Here is a 14,153-nt window from a genome sequence, read left to right as displayed (position 1 = left end):
AGTGTAGTTATTTCCATGTTTATAGAGATAGCAGTGTAGATATTTCCATTGATATACAGATAGCTGTTTAGATATTTGCATGTTCATACAGTTAGCCGTCTAGATATTTCCATGTTCATACAGATAGCGGTGTAGACATTTCCATGTTCATACAGATAGCGGTGTAGATATTTCCATGTTCATACAGATAGCGGTGTAGATATTGCCATGTTCATAGAGATGACGGTGTAGATATTTACATGTTCATACAGATGGCGGTGTAGATATTTCCATGTTCATACAGATAGCGGTGTAGACATTTCCATGTTTTCACAGATAGCGGTGTGGATATTTCCATGTTTTTGCAGACAGAAGTGTAGATATTTCCATGTTTATACAGATAGCGGTGCGGATATTTCCATGTTTATACAGATAGTTGGGCAGATATTTCCATGTTTATACAGATAGCGGTGTTGATATTTCCATCTTAATACAGATGGCGGTGTAGATATGTCCATGTTTGTACAGATGGCGGTGTAGATACTTCTATGTTCATACAGATAGCGGTGTAGATATTTCCATGTTCATACAGTTAGCGGTGTATATATTTCCATGTTCATACAGATAGCAGTGTAGATATTTCCATGTTTATAGAGATAGTGGTGTAGATAATTTCAATTTTATACAGAGAGCAGTGTAGATAATTCCAAGTTCATAAAGATAGCGGTGTAGATATTTCCTCGTTTATAGAGATGGCGGTGTAGATATTTCCATGTTCATACAGATGGCAGTGTAGATATTTCGAAGTTTGTAGAGATAGCGCTGTAGTTATTTCCATATTTATAGAGAAATCTGGGTAGGTATTTCCATGCATATTCAGATAGCTGTTTAGATATTTCCATGTTCATGCAGATAGCGGTGTAGATATTTCCATGTTCATCCAGATGCCAGTGCACATATATCCATGTTCATACAGATGGCGGTGAGGATATTTCCATGTTCATACAGATTGTGGTGTAGATATTTCCATGTTCATACAAATGGCGATTTAGATATTTCCATGTTCATAGAGATGGCGGTGTAGATATTTCCATGTTCATACAAATGGCGGTGTAGATCTTTCCATGTTCATTGAGATGGCGGTGTAGATATTTCCATGTTTATACAGATAGCAGTGTAGTTATTTCCATGTTTACAGAGATAGCAGTGTAGATATTTCCATTGATATACAGATAGCTGTTTAGATATTTGCATGTTCATACAGATAGCCGTGTAGATATTTCCATGTTCATACAGATAGCGGTGTAGATATTTCCATGTTCATACAGATAGCGGTATAGATATTTCCATGTTCATACAGATAGCGGTGTACATATTTCCATGTTCATACAGATGGCGGTGTAGATATTTCCATGTTCATACAAATGGCGGTGTAGATATTTCCATGTTCATAGAGATGGCGGTGTAGATATTTCCATGTTTATACAGATAGCAGTGTAGTTATTTCCATGTTTATAGAGATAGCAGTGTAGATATTTCCATTGATATACAGATAGCTGTTTAGATATTTGCATGTTCATACAGTTAGCCGTCTAGATATTTCCATGTTCATACAGATAGCGGTGTAGATATTTCCATGTTCATACAGATAGCGGTGTAGATATTTCCATGTTCATACAGATAGTGGTGTAGATATTTCCATGTTCATACAGTTAGCCGTCTAGATATTTCCATGTTCATACAGATAGCGGTGTAGATATTTCCATGTTAATACAGATGACGGTGTAGATATTTACATGTTCATACAGATGGCAGTGTAGATATTTCCATGTTCATACAGATAGCGGTGTAGACATTTCCATGTTTACACAGATAGCGGTGTGGATATTTCCATGTTTTTGCAGACAGAACTGTAGATATTTCCATGTTTATACAGATAGCGGTGCGGATATTTCCATGTTTATACAGATAGTTGGGCAGATTTTTCCATGTTTTTACAGATAGCGGTGTTGATATTTCCATCTTAATACAGATGGCGGTGTAGATATGTCCATGTTTGTACAGATGGCGTTGTAGATATTTCCATGTTCATACAGATGGCGGTGTAGATATTTCGAAGTTTATAGAGATAGCGCTGTAGTTATTTCCATATTTATAGAGAAATCTGTGTAGATATTTCCATGTATATTCAGATAGCTGTGTAGATATTTCCATGTTCATGCAGATAGCGGTGTAGATATTTCCATGTTCATCCAGATGCCGGTGCACATATATCCATGTTCATACAGATGGCGATGAAGATATTTCCATGTCCATACAGATGGTGGTGTAGATATTTCCATGTTCATACAAATGGCGATGTAGATATTTCCATGTTCATAGAGATGGCGGTGTAGATATTTCCATGTTCATACAAATGGCGGTGTAGATATTTCCATGTTCATAGAGATGGCGGTGTAGATATTTCCATGTTTATACAGATAGCAGTGTAGTTATTTCCATGTTTATAGAGATAGCAGTGTAGATATTTCCATTGATATACAGATAGCTGTTTAGATATTTGCATGTTCATACAGATAGCTGTGTAGATATTTCCATGTTCATACAGATAGCGGTGTAGATATTTCCATGTTCATACAGATAGCTGTGTAGATATTTCCATGTTCATAGAGATAGCGGTGTAGATATTTACATGTTCATACAGATGGCGGTGTAGATATTTCCATGTTCATAGAAATGGCGGTGTAGATATTTCCATGTTCATAGAGATGTCGGTGTAGATATTTCCATGTTTATACAGATAGCAGTGTAGTTATTTCCATGTTTATAGAGATAGCAGTGTAGATATTTCCATTGATATACAGATAGCTGTTTAGATATTTGCATGTTCATACAGTTAGCCGTCTAGATATTTCCATGTTCATACAGATAGCGGTGTAGACATTTCCATGTTCATACAGATAGCGGTGTAGATATTTCCATGTTCATACAGATAGCGGTGTAGATATTGCCATGTTCATACAGATGACGGTGTAGATATTTACATGTTCATACAGATGGCGGTGTAGATATTTCCATGTTCATACAGATAGCGGTGTAGACATTTCCATGTTTACACAGATAGCGGTGTGGATATTTCCATGTTTTTGCAGACAGATGTGTAGTTATTTCCATGTTTATACAGATAGCGGTGCGGATATTTCCATGTTTATACAGATAGTTGGGCAGATATTTCCATGTTTATACAGATAGCGGTGTTGATATTTCCATCTTAATACAGATGGCGGTGTAGATATGTCCATGTTTGTACAGATGGCGGTGTAGATATTTCCATGTTCATACAGATGGCTGTGTAGATATTTCGAAGTTTATAGAGATAGCGCTGTAGTTATTTCCATATTTATAGTGAAATCTGTGTAGTTATTTCCATGTATATTCAGATAGCTGGGTAGATATTTCCATGTTCAAGCAGATAGCGGTGTAGATATTTCCATGTTATTCCAGATGCCGGTGCACATATATCCATGTTCATACAGATGGCGGTGAAGATATTTCCATGTTCATACAGATGGTGGTGTAGATATTTCCATGTTCATACAAATGGCGATGTAGATATTTCCATGTTCATAGAGATGGCGGTGTAGTTATTTCCATGTTCATACAAATGGCGGTGTAGATATTTCCATGTTCATAGAGATGGCGGTGTAGATATTTCCATGTTTATACAGATAGCAGTGGAGTTATTTCCATGTTTATAGAGATATCAGTGTAGATATTTCCATTGATATACAGATAGCTGTTTAGATATTTGCATGTTCATACAGATAGCGCTCTAGATATTTCCATGTTCATACAGATAGCGGTGTAGATATTTCCATGTTCATACAGATAGTGGTGTACATATTTCCATGTTCATACAGATAGCGGTGTAGATATTTCCATGTTGATACTGATAGCGGTGTAGATATTTCCATGTTCATACAGTTAGCGGTGTAGATATTTCCATGTTCATAAGATGGCAGTGTAGATATTTACATGTTCATACAGATGGCGGTGTAGATATTTCCATGTTCATACAGAGGGCGGTGTATATATTTCCATGTTCATACAGATAGCGGTGTAGATATTTCCATGTTCATACAGATAGCAGTGTAGATATTTTCATGTTTATACCAATAGCGGTGTAGATATTTCCATGTTCATACAGTTAGCGGTGTAGATATTTCCATGTTCATACAGATGGCGGTGTAGATATTTCGAAGTTTATAGAGATAGCTCTGTAGATATTTCCATACTTATAGAGAAATCTGTGTAGATATTTCCATGTATATTCAGATAGCTGTGTAGATATTTCCATGTTCATGCAGATAGCGGAGTAGATATTTCCATATTCATCCAGATGCCGGTGTACATATATCCATGTTCATACAGATGGCGATGAAGGTATTTCCATGTTCATACAGATGGCGGTGTACATATTTCCATGTTTATGCAGATAGCGGTATAGATATTTAAATGTTTATACCGATGGTGGTGTAGATATTTCAATGTTTATTGAGATGGCGGTCTAGATATTTCCATGTTTATAGAGATAGAGGTGTAGTTATATCCAAGTTTATAGAGACAGCATTGTAGATATTTCCATGTTTATACAGATAGCGGTGAAGATATTTCCATGTTTATACAGATAGCGGTGTAGATATTTCCATGTTTATACAGATAACATTGTAGATATTTCCATGTTTATAGAGATAGTGGTGAAGATAATTTCAATTTTATACAGATAGCAGTGTAGTTATTTCCAAGTTTATACAGATAGCGGTGTAGATATTTCCATGTTCATACAGATAGCGGTGTAGATATTTCCATGTTCATACCAATAGCGGTGTAGACATTTCCGTGTTCATACAGTTAGCGGTGTAGATATTTCCATGTTTATGGAGATGGCGGTGTAGATATTTTCATGTTTACACAGATGGCAGTGTAGATATTTCCATGTTTAGACAGATAGTGTTGTAGAAATTTCCATGTTTACACAGATAGCGGTGTGGATATTTCCATGTTTATGCAGATAGCGGTGTAGATATTTCCATGTTTATAAAGATAGCGGTGCGGATATTTCCATGTTTATACAGATAGTTGGGCAGATATTTCCATGTTTATACAGATAGCGGTGTAGATATTTCCATCTTAATACAGATGGCGGTGTAGGTATGTCCTTGTTCGTACAGATGGCGGTGTAGATATTTCCATGTTCATACTGATGGCGGTGTAGATATTTCAAAGTTTATGGAGACAGCGCTCTAGTTATTTCCATATTTATAGAGAAATCTGTGTAGATGTTTCCATGCATATGCAGACAGCTGTGTAGATATTTCCATGTTCATGCAGATAGCGGTGTAGATATTTCCATGTTCATCCAGATGCCGGTGTAGATATATCCATGTTCATACAGATGGCGGTGAAGATATTTCCATGTTCAAACAGATGGCGGTGTAGATATTTCTATATTCATACAAATGGCGGTGTAAATATTTCCAAGTTCATAGAGATGGCGGTGTAGATGTTTCCATGTTCATACAAATGGCGGTATAGTTATTTCCATGTTCATAGAGAGGGCGTTGTAGATATTTCCATGTTTATACAGATAGCAGTGTAGATATTTCCATGTTTATAGAGATAGCGGTGTAGATAATTTCAATTTTATACAGACAGCTGGGTAGATATTTCCATGTTCATACAGATAGCGGTGTAGATATTTCCATCTTCATACTAATAGTGGGGTAGATATTTCTATGTTCATACAGATAGCGGTGTAGATATTTCCATGTTCATACAGATAGTGGTGTAGATATTTCCATGTTCATACCAATAGCGGTGTGGATACTTCCATGTCCATACAGTTAGCGGTGTAGATATTTCCATGTTCATACAGATGGCGGTGTAGATATTTACATGTTCATACAGATGGCGGTGTAGATATTTCCATGTTCATACGGATGGCATTGTAGATATTTCCATGTTCATACAGGTGATGGTGTAGATATTTACATGTTTATACAGATAACAGTGTAGTTATTTCCATGTTTATAGAGATTGCAGTGTAGATATTTCCATTGATATACAGATAGCTTTGTAGATATTTGCATGTTCATACAGATAGCGGTGTAGATATTTCCATGTTCATACAGATAGCGGTGTAGATATTTCCATGATCATACAGATTGCGGTGTAGATATTTCCATGTTCATACAGATAGCGGTGTAGATATTTCCATGTTCATACAATTAGCAGTGTAGATATTTCCATGTTCATATAGATGGCGGTGTAGATATTTACATGTTCATACAGATGGCAGTGTAGATATTTCCATCTTCGTACGAATGGCAGTGTAGATATTTCCATGTTCATACAGGTGGCGTTGTAGATATTTCCATGTTTATACAGATAGCAGTGTAGTTATTTCCATTTTTACAGAGATAGCAGAATAGATATTACTATTGATATACAGATAGCTGTGTAGATATTTGCATGTTCCTACAGATAGCGGTGTAGATATTTCCATGTTCGTACAGATAGCTGTGTAGATATTTCCATGTCCATACAGATATCGGTGTAGATATTTCCATGTTCATACAGTTAGTGGTGTAGATATTTCCATGTTCATACAGATGGCGGTGTAGATATTTACATGTTCATACAGATGGCGGTGTAGCTATTTCCATGTTCGTACAGATAGTGGTGTAGATATTTCCATTTTCATGCAGATAGCGGTGTAGATATTTCCATGTTTATACAGATAACAGTGTAGATATTTCCATGTTTACAGAGATAGTGCTGTAGATAATTTCAATTTTATACAGATAGCAGTGTAGATATTTCCAAGTTCATACAGACAGTAGTGTAGATATTTCCACGTTTATAGAGATGGCGGTGTAGATATTTCCATGTTGATACAGATGGCGGTGTAGATATTTCTATGTCTATAGAGATGGCGGTGTAGATATTTTCATGTATACACAGATGGCGGTGTAGATATTTCCATGTTTACAGACATAGCGGTGTAGACATTTCCATGTTTACACAAATAGCGGTGTGGATATTTCCATGTTTATGCAGATAGCGGTGTAGATATTTCCATGTTTATACAGATAGCGGTGCGGATATTTCCATGTTTATACAGATAGTTGGGCAGATATTTCCATCTTTATACAGATAGCGGTGTAGATATTTCCATCTTAATACAGATGGCATTGTTGATAAGTCCATGTTTGTACAGATGGCGGTGTAGATATGTCCATGTTTGTACAGATGGCGGGGAAGTTATTGCCATGTTCATACAGATGGCGGTGTAGATATTTCCATGTTCATACAAATGGCGATGTAGATATTTCCATGTTCATACAGATGACGGTGTAGATATTTACATGTTCATACAGATGGCGGTGTAGATATTTGCATGTTCATACAGATAGCGGTGTAGACATTTCCATGTTTACACAGATAGCGGTGTGGATATTTCCATGTTTTTGCAGACAGAAGTGTAGATATTTCCATGTTTATACAGATAGCGGTGCGGATATTTCCATGTTTATACAGATAGTTGGGCAGATATTTCCATGTTTTTACAGATAGCGGTGTTGATATTTCCATCTTAATACAGATAGCGGTGTAGATATGTCCATGTTTGTACAGATGGCGTTGTAGATATTTCCATGTTCATACAGATGGCGGTGTAGATATTTCGAAGTTTATAGAGATAGCGCTGTAGTTATTTCCATATTTATAGAGAAATCTGTGTAGATATTTCCATGTATATTCAGATAGCTGTGTAGATATTTCCATGTTCATGCAGATAGCGGTGTAGATATTTCCATGTTAATCCAGATGCCGGTGCACATATATCCATGTTCATACAGATGGCGATGAAGATATTTCCATGTCCATACAGATGGTGGTGTAGATATTTCCATGTTCATACAAATGGCGATGTAGGTATTTCCATGTTCATAGAGATGGCGGTGTAGATATTTCCATGTTCATACAAATGGCGGTGTAGATATTTCCATATTCATAGAGATGGCGGTGTAGATATTTCCATGTTTATACAGATAGCAGTGTAGTTATTTCCATGTTTATAGAGATAGCAGTGTAGATATTTCCATTGATATACAGATAGCTGTTTAGATATTTGCATGTTCATACAGATAGCGGTCTAGATATTTCCATGTTCATACAGATAGCGGTGTAGATATTTCCATGTTCATACAGATAGCGGTGTAGATATTTACATGTTCATACAGATAGCGGTGTAGATATTTCCATGTTCATACAGATGGTCGTGTAGATATTTCCATGCTCATAAAAATGGCGGTGGAGATATTTCCATGTTCATAGAGATGTCGGTGTAGATATTTCCATGTTTATACAGATAGCAGTGTAGTTATTTCCATGTTTATAGAGACAGCAGTGTAGATATTGATATACAGATAGCTGTTTAGATATTTGCATGTTCATACAGTTAGCCGTCTAGATATTTCCATGTTCATACAGATAGCGGTGTAGACATTTCCATGTTCATACAGATAGCGGTGTAGATATTTCCATGTTCATACAGATAGCGGTGTAGATATTGCCATGTTCATAGAGATGACGGTGTAGATATTTACATGTTCATACAGATGGCGGTGTAGATATTTCCATGTTCATACAGATAGCGGTGTAGACATTTCCATGTTTACAAAGATAGCGGTGTGGATATTTCCATGTTTTTGCAGACAGAAGTGTAGATATTTCCATGTTTATACAGATAGCGGTGCGGATATTTCCATGTTTATACAGATAGTTGGGCAGATATTTCCATGTTTATACAGATAGCGGTGTTGATATTTCCATCTTAATACAGATGGCGGTGTAGATATGTCCATGTTTGTACAGATGGTGGTGTAGATATTTCCATGTTCATTCAGATAGCGGTGTAGATATTTCCATGTTCATACAGTTAGCGGTGTATATATTTCCATGTTCATACAGATAGCAGTGTAGATATTTCCATGTTTATAGAGATAGTGGTGTAGATAATTTCAATTTTATACAGAGAGCAGTGTAGATAATTCCAAGTTCATAAAGATAGCGGTGTAGATATTTCCTCGTTTATAGAGATGGCGGTGTAGATATTTCCATGTTCATACAGATGGCGGTGTAGATATTTCGAAGTTTGTAGAGATAGCACTGTAGATATTTCCTTATTTATAGAGAAATCTGTGTAGATATTTCCATGTATATTCAGATAGCTGTGTAGATATTTCCATGTTCATGCAGATAGCGGTGTAGATATTTCCATGTTCATCCAGATGCCGGTGCACATATATCCATGTTCATACAGATGGCGGTGTAGATATTTCCATGTTCATACAGATTGTGGTGTAGATATTTCCATGTTCATACAAATGGCGATGTAGATATTTCCATGTTCATAGAGATGGCGGTGTAGATATTTCCATGTTCATACAAATGACGGTGTAGATATTTCCATGTTCATAGAGATGGCGGTGTAGATATTTCCATGTTTATACAGATAGCAGTGTAGTTATTTCCATGTTTACAGAGATAGCAGTGTAGATATTTCCATTGATATACAGATAGCTGTTTAGATATTTGCATGTTCATACAGATAGCCGTCTAGATATTTCCATGTTCATACAGATAGCGGTGTAGATATTTCCATGTTCATACAGATAGCGGTGTAGATATTTCCATGTTCATACAGATAGCGGTGTACATATTTCCATGTTCATACAGATGGCGGTGTAGATATTTCCATGTTCATACAAATGGCGGTGAAGATATTTCCATGTTCATAGAGATTGCGGTGTAGATATTTCCATGTTTATACAGATAGCAGTGTAGTTAATTCCATGTTTATAGAGATAGCAGTGTAGATATTTCCATTGATATACAGATAGCTGTTTAGATATTTGCATGTTCATACAGTTATCCGTCTAGATATTTCCATGTTCATACAGATAGCGGTGTAGATATTTCCAGGTTCATACAGATAGCGGTGTAGATATTTCCATGTTCATACAGATAGATGTGTAGATATTTCCATGTTCATACAGTTAGCCGTCTAGATATTTCCATGTTCATACAGTTAGCCGTCTAGATATTTCCATGTTCATACAGATAGCGGTGTAGATATTTCCATGTTCATACAGATAGCGGTGTAGATATTTCCATGTTCATACAGATAGTGGTGTAGATATTTCCATGTTCATACAGATGACGGTGTAGATATTTACATGTTCATACAGATGGCGGTGTAGATATTTCCATGTTCATACAGATGGCGGTGTAGATATTTCCATGTTCATACAGATAGCGGTGTAGACATTTCCATGTTTACACAGATAGCGGTGGGGATATTTCCATGTTTTTCAGACAGAAGTGTAGATATTTCCATGTTTATACAGATAGTGGTGCGGATATTTCCATGTTTATACAGTTAGTAGGGCAGATATTTCCATGTTTGTACAGATAGCGGTGTTGATATTTCAATCTTAATACAGATGGCGGTGTAGATATGTCCATGTTTGTACAGATGGCGGTGTAGATATTTCCATGTTCAAACAGATGGCGGTGTAGATATTTCTATGTTCATACAAATGGCGGTGTAAATATTTCCAAGTTCATAGAGATGGCGGTGTAGATATTTGGAAGTTTATAGAGATAGCGCTGTAGTTATTTCCATATTTATAGAGAAATCTGTGTAGATATTTCCATGTATATTCAGATAGCTGTGTAGATATTTCCATGTTCATGCAGATAGCGCTGTAGATATTTCCATGTTAATCCAGATGCCGGTGCACATATATCCATGTTCATACAGATGGCGGTGAAGATATTTCCATGTCCATACAGATGGTGGTGTAGATATTTCCATATTCATACATATGGCGATGTAGCTATTTCCATGTTCATAGAGATGGCGGTGTAGATATTTCCATGTTCATACAAATGGCGGTGTAGATATTTCCATGTTCATAGAGATGGCGGTGTAGATATTTCCATGTTTATACAGATAGCAGTGTAGTTATTTCCATGTTTATAGAGATAGCAGTGTAGATATTTCCATTGATATACAGATAGCTGTTTAGATATTTGCATGTTCATACAGATAGCGGTCTATATATTTCCATGTTCATACAGATAGCGGTGTAGATATTTCCATGTTCATACAGATAGCGGTGTAGATATTTCCATGTTCATACAGATAGCGGTGTGGATATTGCCATGTTCATAGAGATGACGGTGTAGATATTTACATGTTCATACAGATGGCGGTGTAGATATTTCCATGTTCATACAGATAGCGGTGTAGACATTTCCATGTTTACACAGATAGCGGTGTGTATATTTCCATGTTTTTGCAGACAGAAGTGTAGATATTTCCATGTTTATACAGATAGTGGTGCGGATATTTCCATGTTTATACAGATAGTTGAGCAGATATTTCCATGTTTATACAGATAGCGGTTTTGATATTTCCATCTTAATACAGATGGCGGTGTAGATATGTCCATGTTTGTACAGATGGCGGTGTAGATATTTCCATGTTCATACAGATAGCGGTGTAGATATTTCCATGTTCATACAGTTAGCGGTGTAGATATTTCCATGTTCATACAGATAGCAGTGTAGATATTTCCATGTTTATAGAGATAGTGGTGTAGATAATTTCAATTTTATACAGAGAGCAGTGTAGATAATTCCAAGTTCATAAAGATAGCGTTGTAGATATTTCCTCGTTTATAGAGATGGCGGTGTAGATATTTCCATGTTCATACAGATGGCGGTGTAGATATTTCGAAGTTTGTAGAGATAGCGCTGTAGATATTTCCTTATTTATAGAGAAATCTGTGTAGATATTTCCATGTATATTCAGATAGCTGTGTAGATATTTCCATGTTCATGCAGATAGCGGTGTAGATATTTCCATGTTCATCCAGATGCCGGTGCACATATATCCATGTTCATACAGATGGCGGTCAAGATATTTAGATGTTCATACAGATTGTGGTGTAGATATTTCCATGTTCATACAAATGGCGATGTAGATATTTCCATGTTCATAGAGATGGCAGTGTAGATATTTCCATGTTCATACAAATGGCGGTGTAGATATTTCCATGTTCATAGAGATGGCGGTGTAGATATTTCCATGTTTATACAGATAGCAGTGTAGTTATTTCCATGTTTACAGAGATAGCAGTGTAGATATTTCCATTGATATACAGATAGCTGTTTAGATATTTGCATGTTCATACAGATAGCCGTCTAGATATTTCCATGTTCATACAGATAGCGGTGTAGATATTTACATGTTCATACAGATGGCGGTGTAGATATTTCCATGTTCATACAGATAGCGGTGTAGACATTTCCATGTTTACACAGATAGCGGTGTGGATATTTCCATGTTTTTGCAGACAGATGTGTAGTTATTTCCATGTTTATACAGATAGCGGTGCGGATATTTCCATGTTTATACAGATATTTGGGCAGATATTTCCATGTTTATACAGATAGCGGTGTTGATATTTCCATCTTAATACAGATGGCGGTGTAGATATGTCCATGTTTGTACAGATGGCGGTGTAGATATTTCCATGTTCATACAGATGGCGGTGTAGATATTTCGAAGTTTATAGAGATAGCGCTGTAGTTATTTCCATATTTATAGTGAAATCTGTGTAGTTATTTCCATGTATATTCAGATAGCTGTGTAGATATTTCCATGTTCATGCAGATAGCGGTGTAGATATTTCCATGTTCATCCAGATGCCGGTGCACATATATCCATGTTCATACAGATGGCGGTGAAGATATTTCCATGTTCATACAGATGGTGGTGTAGATATTTCCATGTTCATACAAATGGCGATGTAGATATTTCCATGTTCATAGAGATGGCGGTGTAGTTATTTCCATGTTCATACAAATGGCGGTGTAGATATTTCCATGTTCATAGAGATGGCGGTGTAGATATTTCCATGTTTATACAGATAGCAGTGGAGTTATTTCCATGTTTATAGAGATATCAGTGTAGATATTTCCATTGATATACAGATAGCTCTTTAGATATTTGCATGTTCATACAGATAGCGCTCTAGATATTTCCATGTTCATACAGATAGCGGTGTAGATATTTCCATGTTCATACAGATAGTGGTGTACATATTTCCATGTTCATACAGATAGCGGCGTAGATATTTCCATGTTCATACAGATAGCGGTGTAGATATTTCCATGTTCATACAGATAGCCGTGTAGATATTTTCATGTTTATACCAATAGCGGTGTAGATATTTCCATGTTCATACAGTTAGCGGTGTAGATATTTCCATGTTCATACAGATGGCGGTGTAGATATTTCGAAGTTTATAGAGATAGCTCTGTAGATATTTCCATACTTATAGAGAAATCTGTGTAGATATTTCCATGTATATTCAGATAGCTGTGTAGATATGTCCATGTTCATGCAGATAGCGGAGTAGATATTTCCATATTCATCCAGATGCCGGTGAACATATATCCATGTTCATACAGATGGCGATGAAGGTATTTCCATGTTAATACAGATGGCGGTGTAGATATTTCCATGTTCATACAAATGGCGGTGTAGATATTTCCCTGTTCATAGAGATAGCGGTGTAGATATTTCCATGTTCATACAAATAGCGGTGTAGATATTTCCATGTTCATAGAGATGGCGGTGTACATATTTCCATGTTTATGCAGATAGCGGTATAGATATTTATATGTTTATACCGATGGTGGTGTAGATATTTCAATGTTTATTGAGATGGCGGTCTAGATATTTCCATGTTTATAGAGATATAGGTGTAGTTATATCCAAGTTTATAGAGACAGCGTTGTAGATATTTCCATGTTTATACAGATAGCGGTGAAGATATTTCCATGTTTATACAGATAGCGGTGTAGATATTTCCATGTTTATACAGATAACATTGTAGATATTTCCATGTTTATAGAGATTGCGGTGTAGATAATTTCAATTTTATACAGACAGCTGGGTAGATATTTCCATGTTCATACCAATAGCCGTGTAGACATTTCCGTGTTCTTACAGTTAGCGGTGTAGATATTTCCAT

The sequence above is a fragment of the Gorilla gorilla genome, chromosome 5 (assembly GCF_029281585.2).
Source record: "Gorilla gorilla gorilla isolate KB3781 chromosome 5, NHGRI_mGorGor1-v2.1_pri, whole genome shotgun sequence".
Classification (NCBI taxonomy): Eukaryota; Metazoa; Chordata; class Mammalia; order Primates; family Hominidae; genus Gorilla; species Gorilla gorilla.
The sequence above is the reverse complement of the archived record's forward strand: the minus strand, read 5'-3'. Positions refer to the sequence as shown.